This window comes from Diadema antillarum, unplaced genomic scaffold, assembly GCF_040938485.1.
Source record: "Diadema antillarum isolate AM-2024a unplaced genomic scaffold, OU_Dant_1.0 scf00000139, whole genome shotgun sequence".
NCBI classification, from domain to species: Eukaryota; Metazoa; Echinodermata; class Echinoidea; order Diadematoida; family Diadematidae; genus Diadema; species Diadema antillarum.
In genome coordinates, this window is record NW_027271028.1 from 1322634 (window position 1) to 1333952 (window position 11319).

General features: G+C 40.3%; 1 protein-coding gene across 1 annotated transcript in view; it reads right to left on the reverse strand.

Annotated features, from left to right (window-relative positions):
* LOC139721129 (plasma membrane calcium-transporting ATPase 4-like) overlaps window positions 1-10805 on the reverse strand; it is a 36384-nt gene extending 25579 nt beyond the window's left edge. Inside the window, exon 1 of the mRNA XM_071632458.1 lies at window positions 8937-10805. The gene's annotated coding sequence lies outside the window, so the exon portion shown is untranslated. The remainder of the gene's footprint in view (window positions 1-8936) is intronic.
* Between the last annotated feature and the right edge of the window lie 514 nt (window positions 10806-11319).

Consider the following 11319-nt stretch of genomic DNA (forward strand, 5'->3'; position numbering starts at 1 on the left):
GGGGGGGGGTTGGGTTGAGGGGTTAAACACATGACCCATACTGTATATAACAGTGAGGCAAGTAGAAGTCACATCCATAGAGGGAGCTCAGCAAAGTGCCATTATCTTGATTGTGCTTTATCCCACTTGTGGGAATTGAATCATTTAGGTCGAAATCATCTCTGACGTTTTATGAGTTTTCATTCCTGTTCGACCCATAGCCCGAAGACTTCTCCACTTAGTCTCTCTCCCAGGCTCCAAACAGCCGTGGAGGGGAGATTTATCCACCAAGCAGCATAAATATCGGAGACAAGTGTGCAAGCAACGGATGAGCAATGAAGGGGGAAGGCAGATTTGAGGGGGGCACTGCATGGTAGAAGATCAGTGACCTCATGGAAATCAAAATCGGAGTTGGCTGCTGTACTGGCTGGCATTAGTAGTACTGATGATATGCTGGAGTGCTTGGATGCTAATGACTTACCTAACACACCCTTGATTGCCTAGACTTGGGGGCAATTAACATGGAGAGAGTGATTCAAGTCTGCATCAGCACCAACACAGCATCAATCACGTTGAATCTGGCGTGCCTTAAAGGTGCCATTCAGCGTACTGCCACCTTTCTCATCAGTCTCGCTTCAAGCCTGTAAATGATTTTTTTCCCTCCCCATTTACCAACCTCATTTACCAACAACCTGCCTAGTGCAATAAATGATGTACCACAAATTAGCTTAGATACCCTCTGATATGAGAAGATATGTTTTCATTGAAAATGAATGCATAACGAACAAATAAAAGCTGAAAAACATTCATGCACAATATATTTTAATAAACAGCCAACAAGCTTGAAGCCAGGCTACGAGTACTTCCAGCAGAGAAATTGGAATGTAACTGCACTCCACTCAGAAAGACATCTAAGCGATACTGACAGACCATAACTCATTCAAGAAAGACCCATGATTCCATACAGTGAGTCAGGCGCACTATACAGTAATATAGGAATTGTATATCTTCCCTTCAGAGGAAATGATCCATTTGACATTTTATCTATGATGTAATCAGTTATAAATATCTAATTTTTATCAACATGAGTGACAAAATGAATTTGATGGAATTTCAGCAAATTTCCACGGGATAACATCACCACTCAAAATATCATACATTTTCCAGATACAAAAGAAACAGCGGGTAATTTCATTTTTTAAATCAAATTGTTCTTCCATCAAATTGTTAACGATGACTTCAAAAACTGAACTGTTACCTATTTGTCTTCTGAAGCATTCATAATGCACGAACCATCTTTCTTTCTCTAGTGACCCCCAGAGGGGGACATAAAGCCTATCATTGCACATGATCTGTGTTTTCAATTAAGAGCGAGAGGATCGATGGGGAGGAGAGAGGGGTGGGGGGCGAGACTCTTTCTCCAAGGCGCAGGAAAGCGCCCGCCAAGGTATGCGGAGAATCCCCCCATGTACCCATCCCAGTACTTTGCTCATGTCACTGTTGCCCAAGCTGAGGACACTGCTGCCCGTATCATTAAGAAGCCTAATGTGATTACAGGCTTGAGGCCGGAGGCCTGTATGCGCTGAAGCAAGCCAGCAAGCACGGCGCAGTAGCCATCAGGAGATGGGCAGGGTGGGGTATAGGATAGAAAAGGGTGGGGAAGGATGGAAAAAAAAAAGGTAGGGTGGGGTGAAGGACAAGATATGCCCTACCCACACTTTTCACATTCAGCAAAATGTACTCCATGTAAATGTATACTGCAACTCTCAACTAATGTTTGTCCACCAACAATTATTTTTGAAAAATATCTTAAGTCTAAAGCTGGTTATGATAATCTGTGGGGCTGGGAAGGCCTTGAAAACAACGTCAATTCTGTGGTGCTCAACAACATAACATATTGCGTATGATAACTTAATCTGGTGTCATATTTATAAAAGTAACTTCAGTGTCATATAACATAGATTTCAAAAATCTGTATCCAAGAGGAAAGAGTTCATAAACAAAGAAAAATGTGTATCAAATGAAAAACACATAACTAATGAGAGGTGGTTATTTCTTAACAGGGTTAAAACAAGTCCCTTGCTTTCAAGAAAAGGCATTTTTAGTTTAATGTTTCTGTTTATTATTAATAAGCACTCTATAAATAACTCAAAACAATTCCTTGCTTTCAAGAGAATGTATTTTTAGTTTATTGTTTCTGTTTATCATTTGTAGCACTCTATAAATAACTCAACCTCCATTTAGAACAAAATCTACATTCATCCTGTGTTTTTGATGTCATAAAAATATGACACATATACGGAAAATATGAAAATGCACAGCATCTGCAGATTGGTAAAAGCAATCCTCATATTTTCCCCTTCTGACGGAGGGATAAACTTGGCTAAAACACAGTCCTAGTATCTACTGTATCTGTCAAAAGGACAAAAACATCCATCATTACATAACTGAGCAGGTATAAACGTTGTTCTAAAAATGACCACTAATGCAGCATGGCCAAGGTTAAAGTAATCCAAGTGCAGAAATTCTCCTGCCATAAATAGATTCTGCTCAGGAAGGTGAGTTGCGCTTTCAGAGCTTTAGTGTCTGTATGGAGGCAAAGAAGCAATAAAATCTGTCCATTTCTTTTCTAGACACAGGTACTTGTACAGCCACCCAAACTGCATGACTTGGCCGAGTGTAAGAGCCTTCATTTTGCTTCTTGAAAAATACCCCGGCCTCCCCTAAACTCTTTTTCCCCATCAACTTTTTTTGTCTGATCATTTGGTAGAGTATTGGGCCTTATGATAGTTTGTATCACATTCTTGCACAAACCACTTTCATCTTGGACAGAATGAGAGAAGCGATCCATTCCCTGAACCTTCTTTCATTTTTCCCTCAGCGTGCTTTAGGTATCCCTCATTATCTCCGCCAAGGAAGTTATGTTTTTGTTGCCGTTGGTTTGTCTGGGTGTAAGATAACTCAATAAGTTGTGAACCAATTTGGATGAAACTTGCAGGAAAAGTTGATAAATGGCACAAGGAACAAATGATTAAATTTTGGTAGTAATCAGAGAATTTTACAAAATTTTCTGATGGTATTTTTCAACTTTTTGCAAAAAGGTCAATGAACTAGGGAGTTCACACTGTGCGTACTTGAGGTTTGCGTACTTGAGGTTTGCATACGTGCAAGAGCGCATGCTCTGCTCGAGGCGGCAACGCGCAGCATTGCAAAAAAACTGATGAGGTAAACACAGGCTTCTTTATCACTTGGAAATTGGATTATACATTCCTATACAGATCTCGAGATTCGGATCACGATCGTTATCTTGCTATTTCGTATATGTGTGAATGATGCATGTATGGTTGGAAACAAGCTGCTTGATGGAGGTCTGCGCTCTCAGAATGCTTTTCTCGTTACTAAATGTACTATGGGCCCAGGGAACAGAAAAATGTTGCATACTGAACAGACATTTAATATCATGACATTTCTCCTGGAAATGTTGTTGTTTTTTTTTTTGTGCCTAAAATATGCCGACATTTAAGTCAAGCTCCCTCGCCTACTCTGCAAGAATGGAGACGTGTTTACGTTATTTTTCTCAACACTAGCTTTGCTTCTATCAGCTTGCCAAGGTGAGGAGCTGTTATTAAAAAGAGTATGGCACAGCATCACAAAGACTCTCATTGTGCCATAGAAATTAGAAGCAGCCAAACAAGAGTGGGCACAGGTAGGTGAATTCGTGGGCTCGCTGCTAATCAATGTTGAGCTGCTCTCTGGTATGCACTCCAAACAGGAGAAACCACGACAAAGAAAAGATGATGTGCAGCTTGGCAGCTCGATAATGAAGTATGTATCTTTTGGTGTATCTGGAGTCTCTCATTACTGCGCATACACGGGTCGCAAGGTGTGTGTACACAATATCAGAACATGGATACACGGGGATCATGATTGGAGGGCAAGAATCAAGAATTCGGTAAACAGTACACCAAAACTAGACGACAGACGAGAAAGAGGTGCACAGAGGTCGTTCACAGACGAGAGAGGGAGGAGAGAAAACAGAAATGCAAAAGACGTGCAAACATGAGCAAAATAGAGGGGAGATAACAGTACATTATATACACACACACAAAAAGAGAGAAATGAGAGAACGACTGAGAGGAAGGAAAGCAGGAGTTGCAAGAAATAAAAGATGACGAAGAGACAAACACGACACGAGAGCTAGAGACGAAGATGATTCAAATTAACTTTGAGTGAACGCTGACATCAACAAAACATCACAATTTGGGTAATACATTTCGAGATACGATCACATCAAACTCAGAAGAATACACTGGATAGAAAGTGGTGGGGGTGGGGGAAGTGAACTGAAGAAGAAACTAATAACATCATCACAGGCAGAAACAGTACGAGGGGAAAAGAAAGAAAAGTAGCAAAGGAATACATTACAAGGTTCCGTGAAGTCTAAAATAAACATTACAAGAGAGCGTTCCATCCAATTAAGGGGGAACCAGCATTGGTGGAAATAAAATAAGCACCCGAGGATTTTGTGTCGAAGTGCATGGTAATCTAAGACTTTGATCCTGTTTGGAGGCTTGGGTTAAAGGTCAGAATCAACTCCCTGGGCAATATTTTTTTTTTCTTTCTGCTGTGCATTTTGAAGGATGAAATTCTCTCAGCATATCTACAACAATATCTCCAGTGTCATCTCATTTTCTACCATATTGATTTAGAAAATGTGAAAAGGCTAATTAGATTAGCCCGTTGAGGACAAGTCCCGCGGATATTCAGGCAGGTGTCTGTGGGAAATGTGTGTTATAGCAACATCAGCATGTCCTCAATGGGTCAATGTGCAATGATACAGTTGTGTATATTAGAAACAGTGGAGACTTGTCAAAAATTTCTCGAGGAAATAGAGCTAAAAAAAAAATGATTGTTAGAACATGGCACTACCATGAGAGTACACAAGGATATGAATAATGTCTAGAACTAATGCACAAGACTGTACACTGGTATGTTCATATCTTGTGTAGATTAACGTTTACACATCCATGGCAGATGGCTGTTCACTGAGCTGTTTCTTCAAAATGGCCAGTTTATCACGACGATCATAGCTTACAGCGTGATCTGCTACAACTGTTGTTGTTTTTTCTGTTCTACTTCTGTAATGCAAACTATTTACACTTTTATCCAGTCTAAATGGATCTAATATACGAAATAAAATGAATGTTTATACTTTTAACTCTTGTAGATTTGGCGCATAACTGGCCGATCATCTGAATGTGTAAGAGTAACCAATCATGTTATTTATGATTAACTGAGAATAAGCATAAAACTTCCTTTCGCACACTAATAAAGGAGTACATGGTTAGCGCATGTCTCATTTGACCCCTACCCCACAGACTTTCAAATAACATGGAAACGACCTGTGACAGAGCATTTTTTGTTGAAGCATGCCACCTTTGTAATCAATGTCAATGAAATACGTGTGCAGCTTTTGTTAAACATTATTGATGAATCACTTTCACCTGTGTGTTCTAACACGGTGAAACCTACAACTTAACATTCCGGATCCTCATTTGCCTAATTATTCTTTTCGTTTGAAAGTCAATGGCAAATACACAATTATTCTCATTTGACCTTTATTTTGCACACATATGCGCAAATCGCAACCGTGAACTCCCTTATTATACAACTGCCATCAACAATGTGAAAAAATAGAGGGGGGACCTTTAAACTCTACAGCACCTCCTCCATCCAAAAATAAAAAATGAATAAATAAAAAATAGAGAACATTGATGGTAACATAGAGGAAGGCTCTGTACAGAACAGAGGCACGCTATGTACAGATTTAATGTGACAAGGATGATGATGCATGCCACGCTGCAACTAAAGAGGTGTGTAGAATTTCACGCTTCAAACCAAAAGACAGGAAGACACTATAACAAGTTCCCACTCGGCCGATAGCCTGTCAAATCATCGATCGAATCAGGCAGCAGAGGCTACACTGGCAAAGGATTGTGGGAGGTTGTGGCACAAACTGTCCAGTCTGCGCCAAGGGAAAAAATGGGCCATCACTCATGGTTCGATTGACAGTTAAACCTAAATGTTTCATGAGATTACATCTGATGGTTCTCTTGAAAAGATATAGAGAAATTTTTTCACCCTCAAAGTATTTTTCATCTTTCTGGAAAAAAAAACCACATGTACAAAGCTTGCACATGTCACTATTACCAGAGCTTTTTACACTTTTGATGTGAAAAGACACTATACAGTGTACCTATTCTAATGCATACAGACATGATCAAACCGGATTGCTTACAAAGCAAGCTGATGACAGATGACTATGGAATCAACCTAAAATCAGTGCACCATTACCATAAGTTATCCCTAGAGTACAGACCTACAATGTATGCCTATACTGTAGGTACACGGTAATGACACGATTTTGAGACAATACCTAAGAATGAAAAGACTAGCTACATATTTCAAATCTGAATCATATAAATGTGAAGCTACAACATTAATCAAATTTCACTTCAAAATGTGATCATACAATACACAGAAATACTCACACACACACACACACACACACACACATGTATATACACATACTCCATACTGCAGTCTTCCATGCCCTTTCGTAATCATATAATTGGCCATCACGTAACCAATATCAAAGAGAATTGAAGGGATTTACTAAGCCTGAAGTGAGCAAAATGGTGGTGTAGCTGATTTGGGGGAAAAAACTCATGATTTGTTGATCTTTCCTTTATCAAATTCCCATTAAGTTGAGATAGCTCAGCTTGCATTTGAAGATTCCTGGAAATCAATTACATCAACACACAATCTAAGACAGGGAGAAACTGGAAAAAGCCACCGACAATCAGGGGACAAACATGGCGACAATTATGCATTAACTGTGAAACCCAGATTGGAAAAAACAACGTATGCCATTAGGGCAGCCAGAGAAGGCGTAGCCGTTGTCTCGTTTTGGGAGGGGTCGCTGTTCCTCCTTTTTATCTCTTCTCCTCCCCCCTTCCCAGCTCTGTCGGTCTGTCGATGTGCCGTTCGTTGTAAGATTGATTGTGTTTGCTTTTCAACCGCTCTCCCTCCTGTCATATATTATGTATGCTGAGAGTGTGTGCTCGTTCCATCAACAACCAGCGCTTGGATTTAATGCCTCTGAAAGAATGGAAGTGTACAGTCAGGTATACATTGGACTTGCTAGTTCCCCCGTTCGCTACCCCTCCCCCTCCCCCAAAGAAAAAAAAAATCAATCTCTTTGTGTTTCTGTCCACTTGTAACCACAACCATCAATCACATTATCCCAACATCGAGAGAACATTTAGGCAGTAATGCACCAAAGTCTGGACCCTTAGTGTTTGCATAATAATAAATGCAGTTGTTGTTTTCTACAAGATCTGCAATGTCAATACAGCAACACACATAGAACTCGCATGGAGGTGTGCACCAAATTGATAGCCATGCATCAGCCATGGCCTAGATTTAATAGTTAAATATGATCACATTGGAGCTAGAAGGGCATCTTCATTGCAGCATGAACACCTTTGTCGCTTCCTGCAGATAACGTATGAACTGTACCAAAAACACTTGTGGTGCATCACATTAGGAAAAATTTCCATCTTGTGAACTATTCTACATTTACATCATTCCGTGGGAAGGACTGTAAAAAAAAAAAGGCACCTATAAAATAGTATAATCAGTGGAATTATCCAGAAAAGAAAAAAAATCCATCTACAAGGACTAACGCTGTAGAAGGGGGGGGGGGGGGGGTTAGCTAAGAAGAAATCATCTCTTGTTTTAGTGAATAGGTTACAGTAAGTGGATAGGTCCCTTGATTTGTAAACAGAAGGTCTGGGGTTCAAATCCCACCTGATGTGTGCTCATTCTCGCACAAGATGATTTGCCCATGAGATACCCCTGTAGACAGGCGTATAAATGGATATATATCTGAAAATGTTGGGGTATGATAATAATTGGACAGCTGTCTGGGAGAGCAGTGTTATCACTAACGAGGTTACCCTGAGCAAATAGGGCCATATTCTCTTCATGACGATTGTGACCTTGTGTGCAATTGAGAAATACTCCATGACAGAGTCCATTCATTCAACCATTTGCATACTTTGAGAGCCGATTAGCACAGAAAACCCCACTGCATTTGACCTTTCTTTTTCTTTTTCTGCTAGGGAGGCTTAACGTGATACATGATTGCAAATGCAACGTAAAATGATATACGAATTGACAAAACTGCACGCAAAACATCTCATTCATTTGGTAATGACAATCTTTTTATTTTGGTGTCCCTGTGTGCACACTATTTATACAGCATTCATGCTGAACCATAGGTAATGGAGTTAGGGCCACGGGGTAGCCCCTTGACATTCAGAATTAAAACTAAGGTTGACACCTGCCATTACGAAAAAATTCACCTAAAAAGGGGACTTTGCAATTCAAAACCTATGCAATTGGAGCAGGAGGTGTTTCTAAAGCTGCGAGAATAGTGCAACAGGTTTTACTTTTATCCTGTTTAGTTGTGCAAACAGAGAATAAGTGACATACATGTAATGATAGTGAAATTTTAATCATAGTAATCAAACCTACATTTTTCAATGTATACTCAACTTTCTACAGTCAACGGGCCCAAATGTTATCTTTAATTATTTAAAACTAAGGCTGCAACTGATACAATACCGTTTGAAAGGGAAATCATTAAAAAAAAATCTACCTCTGAAATATCTCTTACAGAGAGATCATGGCAATGATATATAATATGTGAGCAATATATTTTGTCTTTGTGTAATGTTACCAATGAGTAAACAGTATTAGACTTTTTCAATCGCTGTTCTTGATGCATGGATAGAACATGATTGTTAGTGTAGAAGCAGCATTTTTCTAAATTCTTGCACACAAGATTCTGGGTATCCCATTACTCTTCTTCTCTTTCTGCATATACTTACGTATTCTTGCTTTAATCCGACCCCAAGCCAACACCTCATAATTAGCTTGACAAATCCCCTCTAGAATCCGCCAGATTTACACTGATGAGAGCCAGTTAGGAGTGTGTCCTTTGAACACAGGAGGGTGATAAGGGGAGGGCCAGTGGAAGGCGCTCTATGTCCCCCTCTGACGTCACCCTGATGCGATTTCTGGTGCGCCGACACGGTTAGGAGCAATCGACGACGAGAGAGATAGAGAGAGAATGGGACGAGATTGATCCTTGTAAATTTCCACACAGTAAGATGACTGCTGCTGCACTCTCGAGATGACCACAAAATAACTCTTTATCCAAGAAAAGCGGTGTCAACAGCACACGGCGAGTGGGGAAGAATCCGGGTAAACTGAGCGATAATCCCAAGATTGAACCTCGCACAAACACCACACGCATACAATTACATATGAAAGAAGAACAATCAGTCGGCAAACGTGTCGAGATGGAGTCAGAGGGCATAGGTGGGGTGATGCGATCTTAAACCCATGAGGTATCCACGGAGATGCTCTTTCCTTTTTTTTTTCCTCCCTCGTCCCCTCTCCTCGCTCCTTCAGAGGCAAGCTGCAGCTTCGGTGGCCATGATGGCGGTATAGTCCAATGCGCCGTCGACTACAGCCAAGCCTACAGTGTGCTTTCTTTTCCCCCTGCACTCGGAGCCCGATCCGCCAAAGTGCTCTGGCACATGTGGGCAACCGGCCTGTGCGTCACACGCATAGATTATGGGACCCCTCTGTGTCCCTCGCCGCCTCTCTGTCTGTGCATATGACAATGGGCAGAATGGGAGCTTGCAGGCAAGCAATACACGTTGGCTACGCTGCGTATATGTGTGTGTGTGTATGTGTGTGTGTGTATATATATGTGTATAGCGCATGTTTGCATTTGTTTGCATGAGTGTAAGTGTGTGTGTGTGTGTGTGTGTGTGTGTGTGTGTAAGAGGAGAGAGAGAGAATGAAAGAGAGATGGGGAGAGTATTTCCTGCAAGTGTGCCTTTGCACCAAGACATGCAGATGACTTTGCGCTCTGAATGTCCTGCTGTAGTTAGTATGTGGAATAATATCTTAAGACTCTCTTTTTTCTTATCCCTCCTCCATTAAAATACTCTCTCCCTCTTTTATGTATCATCATCTCTCCCTTTTTTTTAATCTCTCTATTTGAATACTCTTTCTCTGTCCCTCTCTTCGTCTACCCTATTCCTATTCATCTACTTCTCCATCTGCCACGCCTCTCCAGGGAGTAAAATGTGTGAGAGAAGGACACGGTATTCCAGAAACGTGACAGTCTCAAATGATTAATGATGATGCTGTGTTGAAATTAAGTCAGAGCTTTGCTCCTGTGTTGGTGCTGCAAGCTTTCTCCATACAACAGGTAAAGGGGAGGGGGGGGGGGGGACAGTAAAATATCATTGAATTGACTAAGATAATATCTCACAAGTTTCAGACATGGCATGATCATTAGCAGCAACAGGATTATTCATGTAATGAGTATTCCCATTACGATGCCTTGTCCAACGAATACAATAACAGCCTACTTTAAAAGTAAAAAGCATAATAGAGTACTGTACAAGCTGGTACTGTAAAAGTGGTTATTTTCGCGCTAGTATTTTTTTTTTTTGCATGCGGCTGGGTGAGAAGAATTTTGCGAGTTTTTAATTCAGTGGATTCAAGATAGAATATTAGTGGAACATATGACATGCAAAAAATTTGCGTTTCTATTTTCGTGCTGGTTTCTGAGCGCGTAATATGCGTGAAAATTTCCACATCGCGAAAAATTTCCACATTTACAGTATTTACATTGGAAACAGAACAAGTATTTAGTCATTAGAGAGGGATGCCTGGTTTTCAAGAAATATCTGTTTCTTTCTTTCCATACGTGCATCTCGTTCCAATCATCTGGAATTATATTTCGTTCAGCTACATGTGTCTATGACACTTCCTGACAGACACATCAGCATCTTGCTCTTGTAAAAGGGCATAGCACCACAAATGATGAAATCTATTTTTATGTTTTCTGTTTATAATAGTCCATATATGTGCATTTGCCACTAAAACTGTTACAAGCACAAGCACATGCCTCCATGCCAGATAACAGATTTAAAGATATGGTATAGTTTTGGTTGAGATGGGGCTTCAGGTTTCAAACTTTTTTCCTTTTTTTGTGAGATGAGAACCTCATAATAAAATATGAAAGAGCATGTAACTCTAACAGGGATTCAAAGTTTATTTGATGGAAATTGGTTTTGAAATGGCAGGGATATCCAAAATAAAGGGATCCTCATAAAAGGTTGGACCTACCTTTTATTAGGCTTGCTTTGTTTTTGGATATCTCAGCCATTTCAAAACTTTTTATCAAAT